Source organism: Bos mutus, chromosome 16, assembly GCF_027580195.1.
Source record: "Bos mutus isolate GX-2022 chromosome 16, NWIPB_WYAK_1.1, whole genome shotgun sequence".
NCBI lineage: Eukaryota > Metazoa > Chordata > Mammalia > Artiodactyla > Bovidae > Bos > Bos mutus.
Window position 1 is genome coordinate 50595831 of NC_091632.1, and position 15957 is coordinate 50611787.

General features: G+C 37.1%; 1 protein-coding gene across 1 annotated transcript in view; it reads right to left on the reverse strand.

Annotated features, from left to right (window-relative positions):
• RGS7 (regulator of G protein signaling 7) overlaps positions 1-15957 on the reverse strand; it is a 486897-nt gene that overhangs the window by 375279 nt on the left and 95661 nt on the right.

A 15957-nucleotide genomic window follows, 5' to 3' on the forward strand; every position in this document is an offset into this window, starting at 1 on the left:
ACATCCAACCAGAAGTTGTCATCTTTATATTTTCAGCATCTGGACTGGTGCTGATACTTGGTAGCCACTCAAATTTTAATTGAATGTGCAAAAGGAGGAAATTAATACTAGACACCACTTTCTAATGTGTAAATGTGCAAACTTTTACTGAATGTGTAAAAAGAGGAAAGTGATATTAGACACAGACACCAAATTGCTTGTGCTACCCAGACACCTAGCTGGACAAAGATTAATTAAATTAAACTTCCCCTGAACTTTTTGAAGAAGTAACAACACAAATAACAGAACTATTCAAATAACTTTTAGTAATAATGCCATTCCAAGGCAATTTCTACCTGGAACTATTATTTATTGTGATTTTATACCACAGATATCTGCTGTAACTTTATAGATGAAGAAATATCCATTTAATCTATGAAATATGATTATGATATTAACTGAGAAGGCTAAACTCTAATGTATTTAGGTGGAAAATAAAGAAATTAAGTCAGAAAAATTTTAATGGATGGTTTGAATTGGCTTATTACTCATGACTTTCCCAGGTTTAAAATGAATACAATTATATTACTAGTAAAACCTAATTACTGCCCATGGAAATGCCCTGTGGTTACATTTGGTATTTCTTCCCAGTCTCATGAGTGACAATGGAAAACTGCAATCCTAAATTTCTCCTGGTTTATATTAAAATGAGAAATTATATTAAATTATCTGTATCATTCACTTTCTAAATACATTCTTTCAGATCATACCACAACCAGAGCACTAAGACCTTTCCTTATACAGGATAGATTGTTCAAGTTAACTTTGGCAAGGTGGATGCACTCCTGTATTATCTGGATAGCCACTTGGATTTATTGACAGAAGTGAAAGTTAAGAGTCAAAACAGTGTACTATAACTGTACTCATGGCACCCAGTACGGAGGAAAGTTAGGGGTGGCTCAGCATAACAGATCTTCACCATGAAGACTGAGTATAGCTGACACTTCAGAAGCGACCACAGTCATACATAAAAGCCACAGACCAGCAATAATGTTTTGATGCAGGACAGACAAGACATTGCTAAGTACTTACTAATTCCTATGATGAGTGAAAGAAGCTGTCTATCTTTTCTGAAGAAAGGTAATACTTAGTAGGAAGAGTCTGTGTAATCAGTTGTTTGATTTCTAACATACCCTTAACAGGATACTAGCTTATACAGTCTTAGACTTGGTCACCTTAGGAGTGTGTGAACTTCCTATTTGCATCTTATTTTTCTGAGGATGTTTTTTAAAATTTTACTTTATATTGGAGTACAGCTGATTGACAATGTTGTGTTAGTTTAAGGTGTACAGCAAAGTGATTCAGTTATACATATACGAGCACCCATTCCTTTTCAAATTCTTTTCCTATTTACATAATTACAGAATGTTGGGCAGAGTTCCCTGTACTATACACAGTAAACTTTTGTTGGTTATCTATTTTAAATATAGTAATGTGTACATGTCCATCACAAACTCCCAATTTCATCCCTCCTTGTGACCAGAACTTTGTTGTTTTTGTTTTGTAAGTAAGTTTATTTCTATCATTTTTTCAGATTTCACACATAAGCAATATCATATAATATTTGTCTTTCTCTGCCTGATTTACTTCACTTAGCATGATAATCTCCATGTCCATCCATGTTGCTGCAAATAGCATTAGTTCATTCTTTTAACGGCTGAGTAATAGTCCATTGTATCAATATAGTTGCTGTACCACATTATATTCCCACTGACAGTGTATGAGAGTCCCCTTTTCTACACACTTTCTCTAGCATTTACTGTTTATAGATTTTTTGATGATGCCCATTTGGCTTGGTGTGAGGTGCTATATCACTGTAGTTTTAATTTTCATTTCTCTAATAATAAGCGCTGTTGAACATCTTTTCACGTGCTTCTTGGCATATTGAGGTGCATGAGCTGTTCATAAATTTTGGAGACTCTTTGTTGGTTGTGTAACTGAAAATAAATATTTTCTCCCATTCTGTGAGTTGCCTTCTCTCTCTCTCTTTTTTTTGTGGTTTCCTTTACTGTGCAAAAAAACTTTTGAGTTTGATTAGGTCCCATTCATTTACTTTTGTTTTTATTTTCATTACTGTGAGAGATTGAAAGATGACTCCAAAAAGATACTACTATGAATTATGTCAAACAGTGTCCTGCTTATGTTTTCCTCTAAGAGTTTACTCTAAAACTTATATATCCAATCTTATATCCAACTTATATCCAATCTTACATATAGGTCTTTAATCCATTTTGAGTTTATTTTTATGTGTAGTATTAAAGCATGCTCTAACTTCATTTTTTGACATATAGCTGTCCAATCATCCCAGAACCATATATTAAAAAGATTATCTTTCATCAATTGTGTAATCTTCTCTCCTTTGTTGTAGACTAATTGACCATAGGTGCATGGGTTCATTTCTGGGCTTTCTAATGTATTACATTGATCTAACAAAGGTCCGTCTAGTCAAGGCTATGGTTTTTCCAGTAGTCGTGTAGGGATGTGAGAGTTGGACTGTGAAGAAAGCTGAACGCCGAAGAATTGATGCTTTTGAACTGTGGTGTTGGAGAAGACTCTTGAGAGTCCCTTGGACTGCAAGGAGATCCAACCAGTCCATTCTAAAGATCAGTCCTGGGTGTTCACTGCAAGGACTGATGCTAAAGCTGAAACTCCAGTACTTTGGCCACCCCATGTGAAGAGTTGACTCATTGGAAAAGACTCTGATGCTGGGAGGGACTGGGGGCAGGAGGAGAAGGGGACGACAGAGGATGAGATGGCTGAATGACATCACCGACTCTATGGACATGAGTCTGAGTGAACTCTGGGAGTTGGGATGGACAGGAAGGCCTGGTGTGCTGCGATTCATGGGGGTCGCAAAGAGTTGGACATGACTGAGCGACTGAACTGAACTGAACTGATGTTTCTGTTATTTTTTCCTGCCAGTACAAGACTGTTTTGACTGCTGTAACTTTGTAGTATACTCTGAAGTCAAAGAGCCTTTTCCTCCAACTGTTTTTCATCTCTCAAGATTGCTTTGGCTATTAGGGGTCTTTTGTGTCTCCATACAAATTCTAAGATTTTTTTGTTATAGTTCTATGAAAAATGCCACTGGTAATTTGTTAAGGATTGTACAGAAGATGTGAGTTGCCTTGGGTACTGTAGTCATTTTAACAATATTGATTCTGCCAATCCAAGAACATGGTATATCTTTCCACCTGTTTGTGTTGTCCATGATTTCTTTCATCAGCATCTTACAGGTTTCAGAGTACAATTCTTTTGTCTCCGTAGGAAGCTTTATTTATAGGTATTTTATTCTTTCTGATGTGATGGTAAGTGGGATTGTTTCCTTAATTTCTCTCTCTGATCTTCCATTGTTAACATATGGAAATACAACAGATTTCTGTATATTAATTTTGTTTCCCATCATTTTATTGAAATCATTGATGAGCTCTAGGAGCACTAGTAATTTTCTGGTAGCGTCTTTAGAATTTTCTATGTAGTATCATGTCATCTACAAACAGTGATAGTTTTATTTTGTTTCCGATCTGGATTCCTTTTATTTCTCTTTCTTCTGTGACTGCTATAGCTAGGACTTCCAAAACTATGTTGAACAAAAGGAACAACAGTGGACATCCTTGCCTTATTCCTGATCTTAAAGGAAATGCTTTCTACTTTTCAGTGTTGAATATGATGTTAGCTATAGGTTTATCATATACGGCCTTTATTATGATAAAGTATTTTCCTTCTGTGCCCACTTTCTGGAGAGTCTTTATTGTAAGTGGGTGTTGAATTTCATCAAAAACTTTTTCTGGATCTATTGAGACGATCATACGGTTTTTATTCTTAACTTATTGATGTGGTGAATCATACTGAATGATTTACAGATATTGAAAAACCCATGCATCCCTGTAAGAAATCCCATTTGATCACTGTGTATGATTCTTTTAATGTATTGTTGAATTCAGTTTGCTAGTATTTTGTTGAGGACTTTTGCAACTATCTTCATCAGTAGTATTGGCCTGTAATTTCCTGTTTTTGTGGTATCTTTGCTTTTGATATCAAGGTGAGGTGGCCTCATAGAATGAGTTTGGGAGAATTCTTTCCTCTTCAATTTTTTGAAATAGTTTCAGAAGATAGATGTTAACTCTTCTCTAAATGCTGGATAGAATTCACCTGTGGGTCCACTTGGTCCTGGACTTCTGCTTATTGGAAGACTTTTAATCACAGTTTCAGTGCCTGTGATTAGCCTGTTTATATTTTCCATTTATTCATAGTTCAGTCTTATGGGATTGTACATTTGTAAGAATTTGTCCATTTTTTCTATGTTTCCATCTTTTGGAACATAGTTACCTGTAGTAGTCTTTTATGATTTTTTGTATTTCTGTGGTATGCATTGTAACTTCTTTTTCATTTTTAATTTTATTGAGTTGAACCTTCTCCCTATTTTTCTGGACAAGTCTAGTTAAAGGTTTCTCAATTTTGTTTATCTCTTCAAAGAACCAACTTTCAGTTTCCTTAATCTTTTCTATTGTTTTCTTCCTATTTTGTTTATTTCTGCTCTGATCTTCATTATCTCTTTCCTTTTGCTAATTTTAGGCTTTGTTTGTTCTTCTTTCTCTATTTGCTTTAGGTATAAAGTTAGGTTGTTTATTTGTGATTGTATTGCCACAAACATCCCTCTTAAAATTGCCTATCCTGCATCCCGTAAGTTTTGGATCATTGTGCTGTCTGTTGGGTGGAGCTACTGGTGGCCTCTGGGAAGGTTCATGCCAATGAGTACTCCCAGAATGCTGCTGTCAATGTTTATGTCCCCACCCTGAGCCAAAGCCAGCCCCCATTTCTTCAGGAGACTCTTCAACACAAGCAGGTATGTCTAACCTATTCTCTATAGGATCACTGCTTTTTTCTCCTGTGTCTTGGTACACATGGGTTCATGTGTACACTTTCCAAGGGTTGAGTTTATGTTTCCTCCAGTCCTGTGCAATTCCTGCCATCAAACCCCACTTAGATTCAAAGCCAGATTCTCTGGGTGCTTCTCCTCCCATTGCCAGACCCCTAGGCTGGGAAGCCTAACATAAGGCTCAGAACTTTCACACCAGTGGGAAAACTCCTGCCAAATAATTATCTTGTAGTTTGTGAGTCAGCCAACTGGCAGGTATGAGATTTAATTTTATCATGATTGCGCCTCTCCTGCAATCTCACTGTGACTTCTTCCTTGTTTTTGGATGTAGGGTATCTTTTTGGTAAGTTCCAGAGTTTTGTCCATGGTTGTACAGCAGTGAGCTGTGATTCTGGTGTTCTCATAAGAAACGCATGTCCTTCTACTCCGCTGTCTTGAGTTTTGTGTCTCTCTATTTGCATCTTATAGTAGCTTAAGATATTTTTAAAATCTTCTGTGATAGGAAATGTTGGCCACAGTTGAGGGCACCTTTCTCTCTCTTGTAGCAATTAAGATTAGCTAGTAGGTCTTTATTAATGGCCTGAACAGAAAAACAGAGTTAAGAGCAGGCAAGGTATTCATCTATAAAAGCTTTCCAGGGACCTCCTTTCAGTGATCTCATAGAGCCCTACTTGAACACAACAGGGAAAGAATCAAGCTTGCATGCTTTAAACTAGCCAGTCTAAGCACTGCCATTCCAGATGGCATTTTAGCTACTTCTCCCTTGCTCTTTTCACTCAGTTCTTTCACTTGTATATACATTTCTCAAAAAGTTATAGTAGGAAACAAAACCAAGTCAGTAAAACAAAGACCTGGCCTCCTCGATGGCTCAGCAAGAATCCACCTGCCAAGCAGGTGACACAGGAGACACAGTTTCAGACCCTGGGTCAGAAAGATCCCCTGGAGGAGGAAATGGCAACCTGCCCCAGTATTCTTGCTTGAAAAATCCCATGGACAGCAAACCCTAGTGGGCTATAGTCCATGGGGTCGCAAAGAGTTGGACATGACTAAAGTCACTGAGCACACAAAAGAAAAACCTATTTGCTTATTAGAAGTACCAATCATTCAAATGGAGACTTAGTTATTTGAAGATTTTAATGAATATAGAAAGGTGACTTACATGGGCTTGTGTGGGTTAAATCAACACCAAAATGATCCATGCTTTTGGCTGAGAAATAATCATGTGATTGTATGGGAGACACTGAGATGATCCAATTATTTTATCACCCTACCCTATTTAAGGGGGGCTTCCCAGGTGGCACTATGGTAAAGAACCCCCCTGCCAATGCAGGAGACATAAGAGACGTGGGTTCAATCCCTGGGTCAGGAAGATCCCTTGGAGCTTTTTCCGTTATAACTCTTGTGTCAATAGTGGGAACCACAGGGGTTACAGTGAGATTTGTCCTACAGAACTTGGAAATGAAGTAAGAGACATTAAGATCAGCTCAAAATGGATCAGAACACAAAATGCTCTAGGGACCCCAAAAATATTCTATAAACAGTTCAGACTAAAAACAATTAACTTAGAATAACTCCTGTCATTAGTATACTTAGCTCCTGATAAAGCCTGAAAGGTTAATATTATTCTACTGACAGGCACAGATATATCTCTTTCTGATCAAAAAGGAAAAATACAAGTCTTACAGCAGAGTGAAAAATGGCTTGGAAGTGCTGATTTTATTTCCAATTCTCAATTCCCTGTTTCATTTGGCTAAATGGGTTTCAGGAGCAATGCTGACAATCTGGTAAAATTTTCATATTCAAGCAATAATATGAATCATCTTAAGCATCCTATTCTGTTGCTTCATTTTAGTTTAGTGAATGTTCAGACAAGCAGTGTTTGTGGAGCATCTTCTCTGGTTCTGAAGAAAAACAAATGAATTGCAATGGTCCATTTCTCCCAAGGAAACCACAATGTGCTACCTGACCTATGAATATCACCTTATAATGGAAATCAGTGGCTAAACTGAAGGGTGACTCTAATGGAATTTTCAGGCTCTGGTAGAGAATATATTTTGAATAAACAAGTTCATTTCTTTTTGTTTCAGTTCTTTTTCTAAATAGCATGGGCACAGAGAAAAAAAGAAGAGACAGAGCTAACAGTATCCCTCTTACCTCTGCTGACAATCTCTACTATTAGTTTCTAAAAATATATCTTAAAATAATACAGAGTAGCATGTCACTGGATTTTTTGTTTAAAGTATATCTTTGAAGTCTTTCCAAATATTACTGTTGGAGGTGCTGTATTCTTTTAATAGCTATAAAATCTCCCAATGCATGTATATACTACAACTTAATATTATAATTCATTTAAATAGATCTCTAATGATTGCATTTACATATTGCTTTGATTCTTTTGCTGTTAAAAGCACTGGTGCAATTAGGGGGAGGTGGGTAGAGAACAATAGAGGGTACTGCTCCAATGTCTTCTATTTCTGCTGTAGATAATTTGCTGAACGTCTAAAACTGGGCTCAGTTTTTTTCATCATATTATACCCAAATCATTTTTTCTAATTTTGAGAACTACTAAAGTTACTAGAATATACAGCTATTTTGATTGTTTTCATCAAAAATTTTTGGCACTTGAATCCTGGGTTCTAGGCTTCCTTTGGTTATGAAAATTTTTCTTAAATTGCATCTTTAGGTTTTTTTTTTCCATTTCATTGCTTCTTTTTTTCAGAAATAGTAAATATGTGTATGCTGATTCATTTTCTCTTCCATATTTATCACTTTTTAAAATCATTATAACTTTTGCTCATCTTATTCTGCTTGCTTTCCTCAATGCTGTCACACTTATATTTTTAACCACAGTTTTCAAACGGCATTATTTGGTTACAACTGACATACAAAAGTTGTACACATTTAAGTATTCAACGTTTGAGTCTGGAGATAAGTATATACTCACAGAACCATCACCATAATCTATGCTTACATATTCAATACTTACAAAAGTTTCTTACTGCCTTCTCTATTTACTTTTATGATAAAAAACAGTTAAGATCTACCCTCTTAATAAACTTTTAAGTCTACAATAGAGTACTATTAACTATAGACAAAATGCTGAATGATTGATCTCTAGGACTTATTCATCTTATATAATGAAAATTTCCCCCTTCATGGACGACAGACTTGTCATGGCAAAGGGGCTTGTGTAACTCAATGAAGCTATGAGCTATACCTTGCAGGGCCACCCAAGATGGATGAGTCACAGTGGAGAGTTCTGAAAAAACATGGCCCACTGGAGGAGGCAACGGCAAACACTCCAGTATTCTTGCCACAAGAACACCATGAAGAGTATGAAAAAGCAAAAAGCTATGATACCAGAATATGAGCCTCCCAGGTCAGAAAGTGTCCAGTATGCTACTGGGGAAGAGTGAGAGCAAATACTAATAGTTCCAGAAAGAATGAAGCAGCTGGGCGAAAGCAGAAATGATCCACACATCAGCTGTGGATGTGTCTGGTGGTGAAAACAAAGTCCAGTCCTGTAAAGAACAATACTGAATAGGAACCTGGAATGTTAGGTTCATGAATCAAGGCAAATTGGACATGGTCAAGTAGGAAATGGCAAGAATGAATATAGGCATGTTAGGAATCAGTGAATTAAAATAGACGGGAATGGGTGTATTTAATCCAGATGACCATCATATCTACTACTGTGGGCAAGAATCCCTTAGAAGAAATGGAGTAGCCCTCACAGTCCAAAAAAAAAAAAACAGTTTGAAATGCAGTACTTGGGTGCAACCTCAAAAATGACAGAATGATCTCTGTTCGTTTCCAAAGCAAACCATTCAATATCATAGTAATCCAAGTCTATGCCCCAACCATTAACACTGAAGAAGTTGAAGTTCTAAGACCTAAAAGACCTTCTAGAACTAACATCAAAAAGATGTCCTTTTCATCATAGGAAATTGAAATAGGAATTGGAATTGAAAAGTAGGAAGTCAAAAAATACCTGGAGTAATGGGCAAGTCTGTCTTGGAATACCTTGGAGCAAGCCAAAGGCTAACAGAGTTTTGTCAAGAGAACACACTGCTGCTGCTAAGTCGCTTCAGTCGTGTCTGACTCTGTGCGACCCCATGGACTGCAGCCCACCAGGCTTCTCCGTCCATGGGATTCTCCAGGCAAGAACACTGGAGTGGGTTGCCATTTCCTTCTCCAGTGCATGAAAGTGGAAAGTGAAGGTGAAGTCGCTCAGTCGTGTCTGACTCTAAGCGACCCCATGGACTGCAGCCTACCAGGCTCCTCCATCCATGGGATTTTCCGGGCAACAGTACTGGAGTGGGGTGCCACTGCCTTCTCCCAAGAGAACACACAGGTCATAGCAAACACCCTTTTCCAACAACAAAAGAGACAACTCTACATATGGACATCACCAACTCTACATATGGACATCACCAGATCACCAATACTGACATTAGATTGATTATATTCTTTGCAGCTGAAGGTGGAGAAGCTCTATACAGTCAGCAAAAACAAGACTTGGGGCTGACTGTGGCTCAGTTTATGAGCTCCTTGTTGCAAAATTCAGGCTTAAATTGAAGAAAGTAAGGGAAACCACTAGGCCATTCAGGTTTGACCAAAATCAAATCCCTTATGATTATACAGTACAGTAGAGGTGACAAATAGATTCAAGGGATTAGACCTGGTAGACAAAGTGCCTGAAGAACTATGGATGCAGTTTCAAAAGGAGGCAGTGAACAAAACCATCCCAAAGAAAAAGAAAGTGAAGTGGTTGTCTGAGGAGGTTTTAGAAATAGCTCAGGAAAGAAGACAGTCAGTCAGTTCAGTCAGTTCAGTCACTCAGTCGTGTCCGACTCTTTGCGACCCCATGAATTGCAGCATGCCAGGCCTCCCTGTCCATCACCAACTTTCAGAGTTCACTCAAACTCACGTCCATCGAGTCGGTGATGTCATTCAGCCATTTCATCCTCTGTCATCCCCTTCTCCTCCTGCCCCCAATCCCTCCCAGCATCAGAGTCTTTTCCAATGAGTCAACTCTTCGCATGAGGTGGCCAAAGTACCGGAGTTTCAGCTTTAGCATCATTCCTTCCAAAGAACACCCAGGACTGATCTCCTTTAGAATGGACTGGTTGGATCTCCTTGCAGTCCAAGGGACTCTCAAGAGTCTTCTCCGACACCACAGTTCAAAAGCATCAATTCTTCGGCACTCAAATTTCTTCACAGTCCAACTCTCACATCCATACATGACCACTGGAAAAAACCACAGCATTGACTAGACGGACCTTTGTTGGCAAAGTAATGTCTCTGCTTTTTAATATGCTATCTAGGTTGGTCATAACTTGTGAAAAGCAAAGGAGAAGAGAAATATATACCCAACTGAATGCAGAGTTCCAAAGAATAGCAAGGAGAGATAAGAAGGCCTTCTTCAATGAACAGTGCAAAGAAATAGAGGAAAGCAACAGAATTGGAAAGACTAGATAAGAAAAAAGTGAAAGTCGCTCGGTTGTGTCTGACTCTTTGTGACCCCAAGGACTATACAATTCATGGAATTCTCCAGGCCAGAATACTGGAGTGGGTAGCCATTCCCTTCTCCAGGGAATCTTTCCAACCCAGGGATCAAACCCAGGTCTCTGCATCGCAGGTGGTTTTTTCACCAGCTAAGCCACCAAAGAAGTTCGTTGATAAGAGATGGTAAGAATACATAGAAGGATGATACAAAAAAAGGTCTTAATGACACAGGTAACCATGATAGTGTTGTCATTCACCTATAGCCAGATATCCTAGAGTGTGAAGTGGGCCTTAGGAAACATTACTACAGACAAAACTAGATAGAATGCCAGCTGAGCTATTTAAAATCATGAAAGATGATTCTGTTAAAGAACTGCACTCAGTATGCCAGCAAATTTGGAAAATTCAGCAGTGGCCACAGCACTGGAAAAGGTCAGTTTCCATTCCCATCCCAAAGAAAGGCAGAGCTAAAGAATGTTCAACTACCAGAGAATTGCGCTCATTTCTCATGCTAGTAAAGTTATGTTCAAAATCCTTCAAGTTAGGCTCCAGCAATATGTGAACTGAGAACTTCCAGATGTACAAAGCTGGGTTTAGAAAAGGCAGAGAAACCAAAGGTCAAACTGCCAACATTCGTTGGATAAGGAAAAAGCAAGGATTTCCAGTAAAACATCTATTTTTGCTTTACTGACTACACAAAAGCCTTCGACTGCATGAGTCACAACAAACTGGAAAATTCTTAAACGGACGGGAATACCAGACCACTTTATCTGCCTCCTAAGAAACATGTAGGTGGGTCAAGAAGCAACAGTTAGAACCTAACATGAACAAGTGACTGGTTCAAAATCAGGGAAGAAGAACTGCAAGGCTGTATATTGTTACCCTGTTTATTTAACTTATATGCAGGGTACATCATGCAAAATGCCCGGTTTGATGAATTACAAGCTGAAACCAAGACTGCTAGGAGAAATATCAATAACCTTAGATATGCAGATGATACCACTCTAATGGCAGAAAGTGAAGAGGAACTAAAGAGCCTCTTGATGAAGGTGAAAGAGGAGAGTGAAAAGGCTGGCTTAAAAGGAAAAAGTAGAACCAGTGACAGATTTCATTTTCTTGGGCTCCAAAATCTCTGCAGACAGTGACTGCAGCCATGCCACTAAAAGATGCTTGCTCCTTGGAAGGAAAGCTATGACATCCTAGACAGCATATTAAAACACAAAGACATCACTATGCCAACAAAAGTAATAATATACTCAAAGTTATGGTTTTTCCATTAGTCATGTATGGAGGTGATAGTTGGACGATAAAAAAGGCTGAGCACCAAAGAATTGATACTTTCAAACTGTGGTATTGGAGAAGATTCTTGAGAGTCCCTTGGACTGCAAGGAGATCAAACCAGTCAATCCTAAAGGAAATCAACCCTGAATATTCATTGGAAGGACTGATGATGAAGTTGAAGCTCCAATACTTTGGCCACCTGATGTGAAGAGCTGACACACTAGAAAAGACCCTGATGCTGGGAAAGATTGAAGGCAGGAAGCGAAGGGGATGACAGAGGATCAGATGGTTGGATAGCATCACCAACTCAATGAACATGAGTTTGAGTAAATTCCAGAAGATAGTGAAGAACAGGAAAGCCTGGTGTGCTGCAGTACATGGGGTCACAAAGAGTCAGATATGACTTACTGACTAAAAAACAAAACAAGAAATCTTCAATTATCTGGGATAAAAATATCCAGGAATGCAAATTTTGGAAAGGTAGAATAATAGTTGCAAGTTTATTTTCTTAGGAATTTGTCAAATTATTTTCCAGCATGTCTATAGCAATTTGCACTCCCACCAGCAATGTATGAATCATCTAGTTTCTTTGCATTTTCCCCATTATTTGCTGTTGCTACTGTTTTCTTATTTTATTCGAAGCTGTGTAGTTGCTTCTTATTGTTGGTTCTAACAACAATAAGGTTCATTTCCCTTAAAAGCAATGATGTTGAGCATATTTTTATATATTTGTCATTTGTCCTGTGAAAAATCTCATTTCTTTTGCCATTTTTTAAATGCATTGTTTGGTTTTTCAAAGATGGATCATGACAGCTCTTTATATACTCCTAGTAGTAGTCCTTTGTCAAATATATTGTTTGCAAATATTCTTTCCTAATCCAAAGCTTGTCTTTTCATTCTCTTAACAGGGTATTTCAGAGAGCAAAAGCTTTTAATTTTGATGATGTCCACTTTTATTTTTTCCCTTTTATATTTTATGCTTTTAATATCTTTCTTAACTCTTTATTTTGAAAGTTTTCTCCTAAGTTTTTCTTCAAAGCTTTATCAGTTTACTTTATATTTAAGCTCATAATCCATTTTCAGTTAATTTTAGTATGAGAAACATGAGAGGTTGAGGTTCACTTTTCCTCCCGAGTGTCCAATTACCCCATCACCTTTTGATGAAAATGCTACCTTTCCTCCTTCAAATTGTGCAATTTTGTCAAAAATCAGTTGGTCATATTTGTATGGGTCTGTTTCTGGTTACTGTATTCTGTTCCATTAATCTATGTATATGTCCCTCTTGACAATACCACACAATCTTGATTACTGTAGCTATATAATAAGTCTTAAAATTGAGAAGACAGATTCTTCCAACTTTATCCTTCTTTTCTGAAATGGTTTTAGCTATTCTAATTCCTCTGCTTTTCATTATAAATCTTAGAGCATTCTTGCCTATATCTACAAAAATATTTGTTGGCATTTTGATAGAAATTATATTACACCTATATATCAATTCAGGGGAGAACCGACATTGTTAATGTTTTGAGTCAACCAGTCCATGAACATATGTCTCTCCATTCATTTAAATCTTTGATTTACTAGATCAGCATTGCACAGTTTTCAGCATATATCTTGTTTCATTATGTTTATATATAACATTTCAATTTTATCTTTAGCAGTTGTAAATGGTATTGCATTTTTAATTTTGGTGTTCACAATTTTCACTGCTATGATAATAGAAATACAAGTGAGTTTAAGATTTGTATCATATATCCCATGATCTTGCTAAACTCACTTCATAGTTCTAGGAGCTTTTTCATAGATTCCCTGGAATTTTCCACATAATCAATCATGTCATTGGCAAACAGAGACCTCTTCCTTTCTAACTGAATGTCCTTTCCTTTTCTTGAGCTACTGTACTTGCCAAAACTTTAAGCACTGTGCTGAATGAGAGTGGTGAGGGTAAACATCTTTGCTTTGTTCAATTTTAGAGAGAACTCCTTTCTCTTCCAAACTTTGATATACTGTACTTTCATTTTCATTCAGTCTATATTGTTTATTTCCTATTTGTCTTCCTTTTTGACTCATGATTTATCTGGTACTATGTTGTTTAGTGGCCAAGTGTTTGGAGATTTTCCTATTATTATTTTGTTATTAATTTCTTTTTTTTGTTGTTATTAATTTCTAATTTGTTTCCACTGTGGTCAAAAAACACACTATTTATGGGTTAGATTATTTACAGTTTACTGAAAGGAGTTTTATGTCCTAAGATGTGGTCTATCTTGGCATTGTTCCATAAGGATTTGGAAATGTACATATATATATATATGTGTGTGTGTGTGTGTATATATATATCTTTATATACATACGATTGAAGGCAGGAGGAGAAGGGCACGACAGAACATGAGGTGATTGGATGGCATCACCAACTCAATGGACATGAATTTGCACAAGCTCCATGAGATGGTGAAGGACAGGGAAGCCAGGCATGCTGTAGTCTATAGGGTTGCAAAGAGTCAGACATGACCGAGGGATTGAACAAAAGTATATATCTTACTTACAGAGTATTCTTTAAATATTGATTAGATCCTGCTGGTTGAAGGTGTTGCTCAGTTCTTCTACAACCTTGTTGTTTTTCTATCCAGTTGTTCTAATCCACTTTTGAGAGAGAATTGTTGAAGTCTCAAGCTAAACTGTAGATCTGTCTACTTCTCCTTTCAATGTTATGAGCTGTGTTTGAAATATTTCACAACCACTTTTTGATGCATACATATTTCAGACTGCTATCTTTTTGCAAGATTGACATTTTTATCATTACATAATGTCCCCCTCTGTTTCTAGTAATTTTTGACCTTGAAGCCTAATTTATATAATATTAATATAGTCACTTATTGTTTCTTTTAATATTTGTATAAATTTTTCTATTCTTCACTTTCTATCTGTTTATTATTGTGTTTGAAGTCAGTTCCTTATAGACAGTGTATAGTTGGGTCATGTTTTCAGATCCACTCTGCCAAACTCTGTTTTTATTGGTATACTTGATGAGAGGGTAACTAAAAGGCACAAAGGTCAGGGGTCTCCAAATGGAGGAAATAGGCTGCAAGCGTCAGACATTTTTTATCTCTCTTAAGCGGCAGGAGGAAACAAACTAGTGATATTTTTTTTTTTCTCTTCCCTTCTCTATACAAATTTTAAAAAGTTTCTCTTAAAATACTGTTGCCATAATGACACCTGGTTCCACCTGAAGTTAACTATTCTCAAACCTTGAGTTAACCAATGCATTTTTCTTATGGAAATGTCTGTCTTAAGCTATGTTAATGTACTATGCATTTACCCCAGACTCTGTCTTCAAGTCGGGTTCCGCCTAATGGCTCAGAACCTACTTGACAAACCATTATATTATACTCAGATATTGTTCCCCTAATCTACGTAAACGAAACTATTTGTATGGTAATCTGCCCTTCTACAAGATTCAAGTCAATCATGGCTTGGGATGACTCATCTGGTGCCAAGATTATCCCAAAATACATCTTATGGATGAGGGACCTGGTGCCATTCTGAGTTTTAAGACATTCCTTTCTTTCATGAACAAACTGGTAGTGACTATATAACATCCAGCTGAAGACTAACAGGGGGGTACTCTTTCTGCCCCCTTCTGATGCCTATGTCAGAAGCTTTCTCTATCTCCTTTATGCTTTAATAAAACTTTATTACACAAAAGCTCTGAGCGATCAAGCCTCGTCTCTGGCCCCAGATTGAATTCTCCTCCGGAGGCCAAGAATCCCAGCGTCTTTTCGTGGTTCAGCAACAACCTTTCACTGAGTGATTTATTTTTAATGTAATGATTGACTGAAATGTTAGGTCTTAAGTCTGCCTTTGTAATTTTTTTCTGTTTTTTACATATGCTTTAGTTATCCTGCCTTCCTGTGGATTATTCGAATATTTTATAAAATTTCATTTTGATACCTTTACAGTCTTGTTAGGTGAATTTCTATGAGTAATCCTTTTTGTTGCTTTAAGGTTTTACATTATAGACACATAATTTATCAAAATCTACTTGGGTATCATTATTTTACCAACTTGAGTGACATACAGAAAATTTAACTCACTTTATATATCTTTATCCTCTTTTTTTTTACAATATAGTCGCCTTCAATATTTCCTTCATATACACTTAGCCACATTAGACACAGTTGTAGTTTCTGCTTCAACTGTCAAATATAACACAGAAAACTGAAGAGGAGAAGAAAAATTACTGTATTTACCCA